Source organism: Pelodiscus sinensis, chromosome 8 (assembly GCF_052426305.1).
Source record: "Pelodiscus sinensis isolate ZL-2025 chromosome 8, ASM5242630v1, whole genome shotgun sequence".
NCBI lineage: Eukaryota > Metazoa > Chordata > Testudines > Trionychidae > Pelodiscus > Pelodiscus sinensis.
Window position 1 is genome coordinate 38,370,156 of NC_143059.1, and position 11,070 is coordinate 38,381,225.

Genomic DNA, 11,070 nt, shown 5'->3' on the forward strand with positions numbered 1-11,070 from the left:
GATGTGGAGAAATTGGAAAGGGTACAGAGAAGAGCGACAAGAATAATTAAAGGTTTAGAGAACATGACCTATGAAGCCAGGCTTCATGAACTGGGCTTGTTTAGTTTGGAAAAAAGAAGATTAAGGGGGGACATGATAGCGGTTTTCAAATATCTAAAAGGGTGTCACAAGGAGGAAGGAGAAAATTTGTTCCTCTTGGTTTCTAAGGACAGCACAAGGAGTAATGGGCTTAAAGTGCAGCAGGGGAGGTTTAGATTGGACATTAGGAAAAAATTCCTAACAGTCAGGGTGGTCAAATATTGGAATAAATTGCCAAGGGAGGTGGTGGAATCTCCCTCTCTGGAGATATTTAAGAACAGGTTAGATAGACATCTGTCAGGGATGGTGTAGACGGAGCTTGGTCCTGCCTTGAGGGCGGGGGGCTGGACTCGATGACCTCTCGAGGTCCCTTCCAGTCCTATGATTCTATGATTCTATGAAATTCTGCTGTCCCGGGTCCCATGCTTCTATAAGCCCTGGGCCCCGCAAAACTCTCATCCGCCCCTGCCTACAACCTGTAATATGTTCAGTTTCCCTTTGCCCCACCTTGCTCTGTCCTGCAGCGGAGCTGCTCCCAGATTCTCCTGCTAGCTGTGCAGAGTGGGAAAGGGTGGGGGGAGAAGAGGAGAGAGAAGAGTTCTGCAATTAGGGTGTTCCCCTATCCCTGTACCCTATCTCTGGAGAGCGAGGTTGGAAAGAGAGAGACACACAGCAGAGCTGCTCCAGTCTGAAGCACGGATGGTGAGTGACTCAGAGGAGTGCCTGCCTTAAGTATACTGTTTATAAGATTTCAGTGCTCTCTCACACACTTCCCCACATATGCTATCTCTGCAGAGCAGGGGAGGAGTGAGAGAACAGAGCAGGGCAGCTTTCCCTGTCCTAGAGACAGAGTGTGGCTTCTCACAGAAACTTACCCAGCAACAGCCAGCATGCACTCTTTGTGTCACTGTCACAGCCATCCAGTCTGTGCCACACTCTCTTTTGTGCCACGCGCACACACAACTGTCACTGTCACACACATACTGCCACACTCTCTCCGGGTATGTCTACACTACAGACTATTTCAAATGATCTTATTTCAAAATAGTTAATTTGAAATAAGCTAATTTGAAAGAACACGTCTATACACAAAACCTATTTCGAAATAGCGCGTCCACACTGAGTGGACCCTGAACCGAAGTTAAGGCTGGCCGAAACCAGTGCTGGCAGGGCATCAGGTTAGGACTTAGTGTGTGGGGCTGCTGCCTGAGGCTAACTGAGCTCCATGCTTAAAGGAATCCTACCCCCACCCCGGACAGACAGTTCTCAGGGTTCCCCGCTTGCTTGTCTACCTTGATGAGGGACAGCAAAGCAGTCCTGTCTTGGAGAGCCCTGAATGCCCGCACTCGGGACACTGCAGCACTCGGCCACATGGAGCCAGAGCTGCCCCTGCACGCCAGTGCATCTCGGGTTGTTGCCATCAGCCCGGCTGCACTTGCTGCAGGCTGCCATCCGGGGGGGGGGGGGGTGTCCATTGAGGGGCTGTCAGGATCCAGGAGGCCCTGCGGGAGAGCGTCCACTCCGAGGAGCCCTCAGAGCCACCCCAATCCTCCCCACCAGGGGCTCGTGCCCCATTCCTCCCTCATGTCCTTCCACTTACCCCTCCTTCCTGATGTCAAACAAAAGACAAGTATGTTCAAAAATAGAAACTGGGTTTATTGAACGAAACTGGGGGGGAGGGGGGTGAACCTTTGGGGAGACTGGGAAAAGGAGGTGGGAGAGGGGAAGAGAGGGTGGGAGAGGGGAGAGGGAAACCTGGGAGGAGGGAGCTGGAAAGGGGAAGCAAGGGGAAGAAGGGGGAGGGGAAGCTCAGGGCCCAGGGTTGGGGGTCTCGCTGGACAATTTGATTTTCATGCAGACCTTATCCTGGGTTCGCATGTGGCCTTTGATGGCCAGGCTGGCAGCTATCCTGCCATAGAGGGCTACATTCCTCCGTCTAGTGCAGAGATCATGGACGTTGGGGGCATCCCCCCCAAACCTGAATAAGGTCCATGATCTCTACCCTGGACCAGGAAGGCGTTTGCCTTCTCCAGACCCTATCAGGCTCCTGGGAGCTGGCAGACTTCTTCTGGGGAGCGGTGGAAGGCTGGATGCCAGTGGCTTACTGGCTCATGTTTTGTGGTCGCAGCCCTGGTGGCCACTGCTGGCTCTGGGCTGGAAGGCTTGGAGCTGCCAGAGGCACTGTGGCCAGGGTCTACCCCTTTAATGGCTCCAGGGCTGGGAGAGAGGAGAGTAAGTTTTTCTGGTTGTGCCCAGAGTGGCCACCAGGGCTCCCTTGGAAGGGCTGGAGGCTCCCTATTTCAAATTAAGTGTCTACACAGCACTTAATTCAAAATAACTATTTCAAACTTGGTGTTACTCCTCGTAGAATGCAGCTTACCAAATTCGAATTAAGTGCTTCGCTATTTCAAATTAATTTCAAAATAGTGGTTTGCATGTATAGATGCTATTAAAGTTAATTCAAAATAACAGCTATTATTTCAAATTAACTTTGCAGTGTAGACATACCCTCCCAGTGTCTGTGACACACACACACTGTCTCTCACATACAGTGTCTCTATTTCACATTCACTCTTTCTTTGTAGGCCCTAGCCTCACCTCTTTCACCCGAGGACCCAGGGAGCCAGCCTGTGACCATGTACCTAAATCCATAAAGTAGACCCCTGCAAAAATTATTGCTCACCCCTGACCTAGGGTGACCATATTTCCCTGTGGTAAATATGGAACACCCAGTAAAATTGAATTCAAGCAACTTTAATGGCAATGAATCAGAACAATGTGGTATCTCCCTCCCCCCAACATGCTATAAAACCTCCTGGGCCCAGTGGGAGAAAGGGGGACTTGTGGGTGTGAGCTGAGGGGCACCCTCAGGTATAGCTCTGATGGGATCCAAGATCCATTTAGGCTACATCTTTCTCTACTCAGGTGTAGTATGGCTTCTATTTTTGGAGCAGGGTCATAGTCCAGGGGGCAGGCAGGCAGGGAGCTAGAGGCTGTGTTTGGACAGGGGGTAGCACAGGGAACAAGGACGGGAATTAGAGGCTGTGTGCCTGGAGGACTCCCCTGTGGCCCCTATTCCCTGAGGGCTCTGTCAGCCATGGAGCTGGGTTCCTCACTCCTGCTGCTCTTACCGGCTATGTGAGAAAAAGGGACTGGGAGCTGAGGGCCAGCTTCAAGCCCCTTCACCAGCAGCAGGAGAGAAAGGAATGGCATGGCTGCCTGCACTATGGCACCGGCCAGAGGAGCAGCTGCTTCCTGACTCCAAACTGGCCAGGAGGCAGGGGCGAGTGCCCCACACTGCCATTGAAGTTGGGGGAGTCAACATGCCCAGCCCCCTATCTCTTCCCATGGGCTCAGGGACTTCTGATGCATGGAGAGCACCAGGGATCTGGGATTCAGCCCTGCCGCTCCTGGCTTCAGTTTGGGGGCTATGAGGATTGGGATTTTAGCCCCTCAGCTCCTGCTTTCAGCCCTGCAGGAGTTGCCAGGGCTTGAGGCTTCAGCCCTTGAGGGATGTGCATGATCGGGAATGGGGTTAGAATCTGGGGGAAGGAATGGGAGAACTCCATCCTGGGGGATGTTGGGAATTCAGTGGGGAGGGTGGTGCGGGGAACAAGGAATCAGCCCCATGGAGCCATCAGGGACAGGGATTCAGCCTGGGGGTCACTGGGAATTCAGTGTGGGAGGGACCACCAGGGGTTAAAACTTCCGTCCTGCAGCTGGTGCCAGGGATCAGGGCTTTAACCCCACGGCCTGCAAGGGCTGGCTGATACCTCCTCTGTTGAGAAACCTTGCTTTAAGGTGCATAAGGGGCAGGGTGACACACACACACACACCTCTCATTAACCCCCACACACCCTTAGCTCTTTATCACACATAGGCTGCCTCTCCTCCCACTGGCTTCCTGCCTCTGCGCCCTGTCTGATAGCACCACCTGCCAGCATTCACCTGCCAGCCACAACCAGGTTGCTACAGATGGGCTGACCAGCAGGGGGCGTGCTTTAGCAGAAAACAAGGGAAAATTTCCACGTTTGTTTTTAAAAAGGACGGGATACCTGCAAGAAGGCTTAAATAAGGGATTGTCCCATTAAAAACAGGATGGGTGGTCACCCCCAACACAGCCTGAAGTGACTGCTGGAAATACGGTGTCTGGCCCAGGAAGAATCCTGAGAAGAGGCTTCTGGGCTGACAGCTAAAAGAGTGCTCTTGGTGTTGTGAGCAGAAGAAGCTGCTTCCCTGTGCCCAAAGACACAGAACTTTGTACATTCATTGTAGATAAACAAGAACTAGTATTTTAGACTCCGTCAATTTCTACTTCTCAATGGGACATCCCTGGAGACCAAAGATTTGACTAGCTTCTCTGGATTGAAAAAGGTCAACAATATCATTAACGTGTCAGCTGTCTATTCCTCCCCTTTTTAGGCTGTTTCCTATGATGAATGAAATTTTTGTTATTCATTTTCAGAGATGCTGAATGTCCCCATCTCCAATTGAAATTAGATGCTCTGTATCTCTGAAAATGAGGTGGCTGATTTCCAGGAGTAATGATGCTCCAGAAGCTGTACTCAAGAATATTTAAATGTTTTAGATTGTCTGCCTGGTTCACAGAGATATACCTAATAGTTCTTACAGACAAGGGATATTTTCCTGTAGTGCAGATGGAAGCAGTCTGTGTTTATTGTAGCAGAAAGCTTTGAGTTTTACTGCTGCTGGTACACATGCTGTTCAATTGACAAGTGTGAGTTCTGTACGTGTACAGCTACTGACTTTATATGATGTTGATAGAAGATGGAACAGACAGCACAGTGGGCCTGTCCTGACTGCCCCCAGAGAGACTGTGGATGACAATGTGATGTTTGCCCAGATTCAACTCACCTCACTTAAGAAATTGAAGTCTTCATCTGTCCAAGGATATGCATCTTTGTTTTTCAGGTCAGAGTTATAAGTCATTTTGATTATGATTTGCATCTGCATTTCTTCTCAGAAGCAATATTTCATTAGTGTGATGTAAAGCATGTGTAAAGGCATCGCTGAAAACATGTTGCAACAGCAACCATTACAATCTAGGTTTTCATCAATGGTTTTAGATTACAGTAGGAGTTAGATTTAAGCAAGGTTTGCACAATAAGCATTGCAGCTGCTGGTCTCCGAGTTAATTACCTTAAGGAATCAGAGAGAGGGGAAGGAGTCATTGGTTTGGGGGGAATCTGTTAGAACAATGATATGTTTAACCCAAACCATTTTGATGATGCCAATTTCCTATCTAGTGTGTGTTTGACACAAAATTTTGTGGATTTGGAGTTTTTTTCCCCTTGGCAGGGAGCGGGAGGGAGGAGAGAGGAATATTAAATTAAGTAACACAGATGGGGTATGTCTAAACTACATGCCTCTGCTGACGGAAGCATGTAAATTAGACGTACCGACATAATCAATGAAGAAGGGATTTAATCCCCTGCTTCATTAGAATAAAAATGGCCACCGCGTTGTGCCGTGTCCACTGTTTGTTGGCACAAAGCGGCAGTCAAGACGAGGATCGGTCGCCAAAGAAAGCCTTTGTCGACCAATCCCTTATGCCTCGTGAAACAAGATTAACAGGATCAGTCGACAAACGCTTTCCTTGGCGACTGATACCCATCTTGACTGACGCTTTGTGCCGACAAACAGCTGAGCTGGCACAATGCAACAGCCATTTTTATTCTAATGAAGCGGGGGATATTTAAATACCCGCTTCATTGACTATGTCGGTATGTCTAATTTACATGCCTCTGTTGGCAGAGGCATGTAGTCTAGACAGACCCATGCAGAAAAACAAAACTAACATGTTATGACCTTGTTAACTAGGGTTTCACTGAAATTAGATGTAAAAAGTCAGTAAGAATCAGTAAGTACTATATATTTGGTTATTAATTTTCCCATTGAATCCAGCATTTGATTTGTGTTAGCTTATGATGGTAGTCAAGTACCTTCGAGAATTGGCTGAGATGCTTCCTTTCCCCTCTTCCTGCAGGGCTCATTTTCTGGTGTTACAGGGAGCTGGAAGAGTCCCAGGTATGGTATGTTCGCTTGTTAAAATAAAAGGGAATTGTCTGTGTTGGGTAAAGAGATAAACAGAAGTCAGAAGAGAATGGGGAAAGGATGGAAAGAGACTAGTTAGTAAGAACTGTATTGGACAACCCTCTTTTAATGCTTTGCTTCGTTGGTTAGTTTATGGGCATGGGGGTTGTTCTGACTCATTCCCCCTATATTGGGGAAGGTTAGAATACAGAAAGGGCCTATTATCTGGAGCAGAGCATTTTGGCAAGATTTACGAATCAACCTCCCCATTCCAATTTAGACTTGCTTCAACCAATCAGTGAAGGTCTGTTTACTATCTTAGGCCTAGTCTACACTAACCCCCGGTGTTGACCTACTTCAGCTACATAAATAGCATAGCTGAAGTTGATGCACTTACTGCAGCATCTTGCATGCAGTAAGGTTGATGGGAGCTGCTCTCCCATTGACAGTAACTACTCATTCTGGGGAAGTACAGTGTTGACTGGAAAGTGCTTAGAGATCGATTTATCTAAGCAGATGAGAAAAATTATAGAATTATAGAATACTAGAACTGGAAGGGACCTCGAGAGAACATCAAGCCAGACTCCTGCCCTCATGGCAGGACCAAGCACAATTTAGAATCTCCCTGATAGATGTCTATCCAACCTCCTCTTAAATATCTCCAGAAATAGGGAAGTTGTGGAATCTCTCAGCAATGTATGCCATTGTTTAGCCACCCAGACAGTTGGGAAGTTTTTCCTAATGTTCAACCTATGCTTCCCTTGCTGTAGTTTAAGTCCATTGCTTCTTGTCCTATCATCAGGAGTCAAAGGAGAACAATTTTTTCTCTCTTCTACTTGTAACACCCTTTTAGATACTTGGCCCTGGGGGAGGAGGAACGCGGTGGGGGTTCCCCTGTGCCGTGGGAGGGAGGGGGTCAGCCCCAGGGAAGGAGGAACATGGGGGGGGTCAGTCCCAGGAGAGGAGGAATGCGGGGGGGTTTCCCCTGTGCCGTGGGAGGGAGGGGGTTGGCCCCGGTGGAGGAGGAATGCGGGGGGGGTCTCCCTGTGCCGCGGGAGAAGGGGGGTCACCCCGGGAGAGGTGCATGCCGGCTTCTCTCTGGGGGGTGGGATCTTGGGAGGAGGCAGGTGCAGGGGACTCTCTCCCCCGATTGGCACCCTGTTCCCTCTCCCCGGCCCTCAGCCCCCAAACTCCATCCCTAGCCCCCCAGCCACCAGCCCCAGAACTCCAACTCCATCCCCAGCCCCTCGGCCCCCAGCCACAGAACTCCAGCCCCAGCCTCCCTCTCCCCAGGATAGAACCAAAACCCTCAGTCGATATCTGCCCTTGGGGTTGGGGGAGGGGAGCCGATTGCATGGTTCGCCTAGGGTGCCAGTTGCTGGCAGCTAGGGCCGCCCCTGGCAACAGCATCACACTGTTGACTTATATTTAGCTTGTGGTCCACTATGACCCCTAGTTCTCTTTCTGCAGAACTCCTTCCTAGTCCAGTCACTTCCCATTCTGTATCTGTGAAACTGATTGTTCCTTCCTAAGTGAAGTACTTTGCATTTGTCTTTATTAAACGTCATCCTATTTATCACAGACCATTTCTCCACTTTGTCCAGATAATTTTGAATTATGACCCTGTTTTCCAAAGCATTGACAAGCCCTCCCAGCTTGGTATTATTGGCAAACTTAATAACTGTACTCTCTGTGTCATCATCTAAATCTTTGATGAAGCTAATGAACAGAACCGGTCCCAAAACAGACCCCTGTGGAATCCCACTTGTTATGCTCTTGCAGCATGACTGTGAATCATTAATAACTACTCTCTGAGAATGGTTATCCAATCACTTATGCACCCATCTTATCATAACCAGTGGACTGATCACTGCAGCAGCATCCTCTGGTAAAGTGAAGACCAGCCCTTAGTTCCTCTGTTCTACATTAAGAAAAAGTGTCTGTACATTTCTTCAGCAATTACAATAAATATGGCTCACTATCACCTTCCACATTTGTTTTATATTTTCATCAATTGAACATGGAGCAGCCAAGCCTCGGTTTCCAACTTGTTTATCGTGAAAAGGGTCCATTCTCTTTCGTGGTCAAATAGTTTGGTCATATGTTCCTTTATGTCTATATGAATGATGACTTCCCAGTGCATTCTTTTTCTCCATGTGACAGCAACTTGTTCTATCTCACCATATCTCAGCACTGTGAGAAATGGAAGGTAGGTTGAGTGATATACTAATACGTTTCTCTATGAACCTCAGAACAGTCTTCCCCAACACACTGAAGCAGTGTAGAGTTTTTGGGAAATTATCTGGTTTTAGAATTAATTATTATAAGACAGAGACCCTCTTGATGGTTTACTCCAGGGTGTATCCATGCTGCAATAAAACACTCCAAAATGGCCCATGTCAGCTGACTGGAACTCAGGCTGTGGGGCTATACAGTTTCAATATAGATGTTCAGGCTCTAGCTTGTCCTTTTGCCTCCCCCGCCCTTTCCAATAACTTTTTGATACTCTTGGGAGACTAGGAATCCTTGTATAAAGGTTGGCTCTTAGTGATTTTTACTAGATTTACCTAATTTCTTGATAGAATGGTCAAATATAATTTATTTGGCCAGTTTAAGGACATACTTTCATTTCAGAGATGCATCTTTATTTAAATGCATACAAACTTTTATATTTTTAATTGACTGAAGTCAAAGTCCAAGTTGAGGGTTGACCTACCCATGGAAGCCCCTAAGGGTCTAATCCCCTTTTATGAATGACTTGGCCTTCACCTAAGCCCATTTACAAGACCCTCCAATGATCTCAATTGGTACATCAAACCCCCTTACTTAAGGCAGAGTGGTTCTGGGGCTCGAGTCTGTACACAAGTCCTCTCTGCTAGGGATAGTAAGGCCTAGTGGCCAGAGACCATTCACAAGTCTGTTCTAAAAGGATAAATATAGCCTAGTAGCAACAATCCACATGCAGGTCCCTTCTATTATGGGAAATACGGCCTAGAGGCCAGAGGCCATATACATATCTCCTCTAATAGGAGAAATACAGCTTAATGGCCACAGTCCAGATGCCTGTAGGAAAACTTCACCCACAAGGGCTAGCTACAGAGGAAATAGGGGGACATGGGCCCTCCCACTCCACAGGGCCCCAGCTCAGTGCCCTGTTGGCAGTGGCACAGACCACTGCCCACTCAGCAGGGAATCCTGCCGCAACATGTTGAGCGCCCGGAGAACAATTCCCCACCCTGGGCTAGTTCCTACCGTTCCTTGGTCGGTGTTCTTTTCTGCCATCCTACTCCGGGGTCATGGCTCATAGGTAGCTTCTCTCAGCCTGCCTGCTGTTGTGTGGTCTGGTGACGTCTGCTTCTCTGGCTCCAGAACTTTCTCCGTGCCGCCTTCCCCTTCCACAGTCAGCCCAGACTGAGCTCCAGGGGCCTTTATAGCCTGCCTCCACTCTTGGAGCATACCCAGTAGAACTGTGGGGATGGGGTCTTCTCAGCTAGCTGAGCCAAGACAACTCCCTGCGCTCCAGTGTGGTGTTGATATTATATCAAAGTCTTCTAGGCAGACTGTGCCGGGGTATCAGTTAAGCTAGCTAATGACAGAAGTAGCTCTTTGTCACCAAAGATGTGTGGGAGTAATTGGGCCCTACTCCCCCACCTGAAGTCAGCTGTGACTCTCAGCCAGCAGGTAGAACAGAAAGTTATTAGTCAACAGGGACACAGCGTAGAACAGACTTGTCAGCACAGTAAGTAGAAGCAGTCAGTACAATCCATCCCTGAGAGAAGGCATCCAGAGCTAGCTGGCTCCCTTCCTCCACCCCAAGCCATCCCAGACTCTCCACTCCTAGCATTCTGGGCCCAGCCTCTCAGCCAGGCTCCTCCTCTGGTCTTTGTCCTGCCCTCCTGGGCAAAAGGTATTACCTGGTCACTCCCCCTCCAGGGCTCAGGTCATGAAGGTCATTAGTCATTGGGTACATGTCGGAGGCAGAGACAGCCTCCCTCAGTGGAAGTCACACCCAAAATTCCCGTCACTATCTCGGTATTGGTGCAGTGCGAATACATGGATGGATTTCCCCATGCAACTAAAAATATCACTAGCCCTGTTGGGTGTTGACAATGTCATTACTAAGTGGAGGGCAGCTCCCCTTCACTATTTTTTTCATGAGGTTCCTAAAGCACAGTAGAACTCACATGCAACATAACAAGGGGAATAGAACCCCCACACCATCACACCTCTCCCCACTTCGAACTGAGCAGGGTCACTTAACCAGTGACTTAGGCAAGTTCAGGCTCTTCTCTTCACAACAGGGAATTGGCTATAATATTATCACTCCCCTTACCATGGACCACCTCTATGTCGTAATCCTCCAGGAGCAGACTCCATCTCAGCAGCATTGCTTTGCCACTGTGCAGCCACGTCAGGGGAGGGTGGTCAGTGTATAGAGTGAAGCACCACCCAAATAGATTTGGCTGCAGCTTTCTAAGGGATGCACAATCTACACCACACTTCTGAAAGCTCAGAATCCCCAGGTGACATAGATATACAGCTGCTGGATATTAATATCCCTGTTCAATTTAACTTTAAATCTTAAGGAAACATCTGGAGACAATGCTAAACCAGATGCTAAACCAGAGATATCGTTCCTGTGAATCTGCTATTGTTCCTTAAAAATAGTGTGTGATTGTAGCTACATATGTATTTTTGTGGACTTTGGGAAAAAGCAAGCAAATACACGGATGTATTTCCTCATACAACGAAAAATATCCTTAACCCTGTTGGAGGTTGACAATGTCATTACTAAGAGGAGGGCAGCTCATTTTCACAGATGTTTTTTTTTTTCTGAGATTTGCAAGACATTCTGACGTTGCTCAGGATTATAATCTGTATACCCCTTCTATGATCACTTGGTTAATTAAATATAGGACATTCTTACTACCAAGGGAG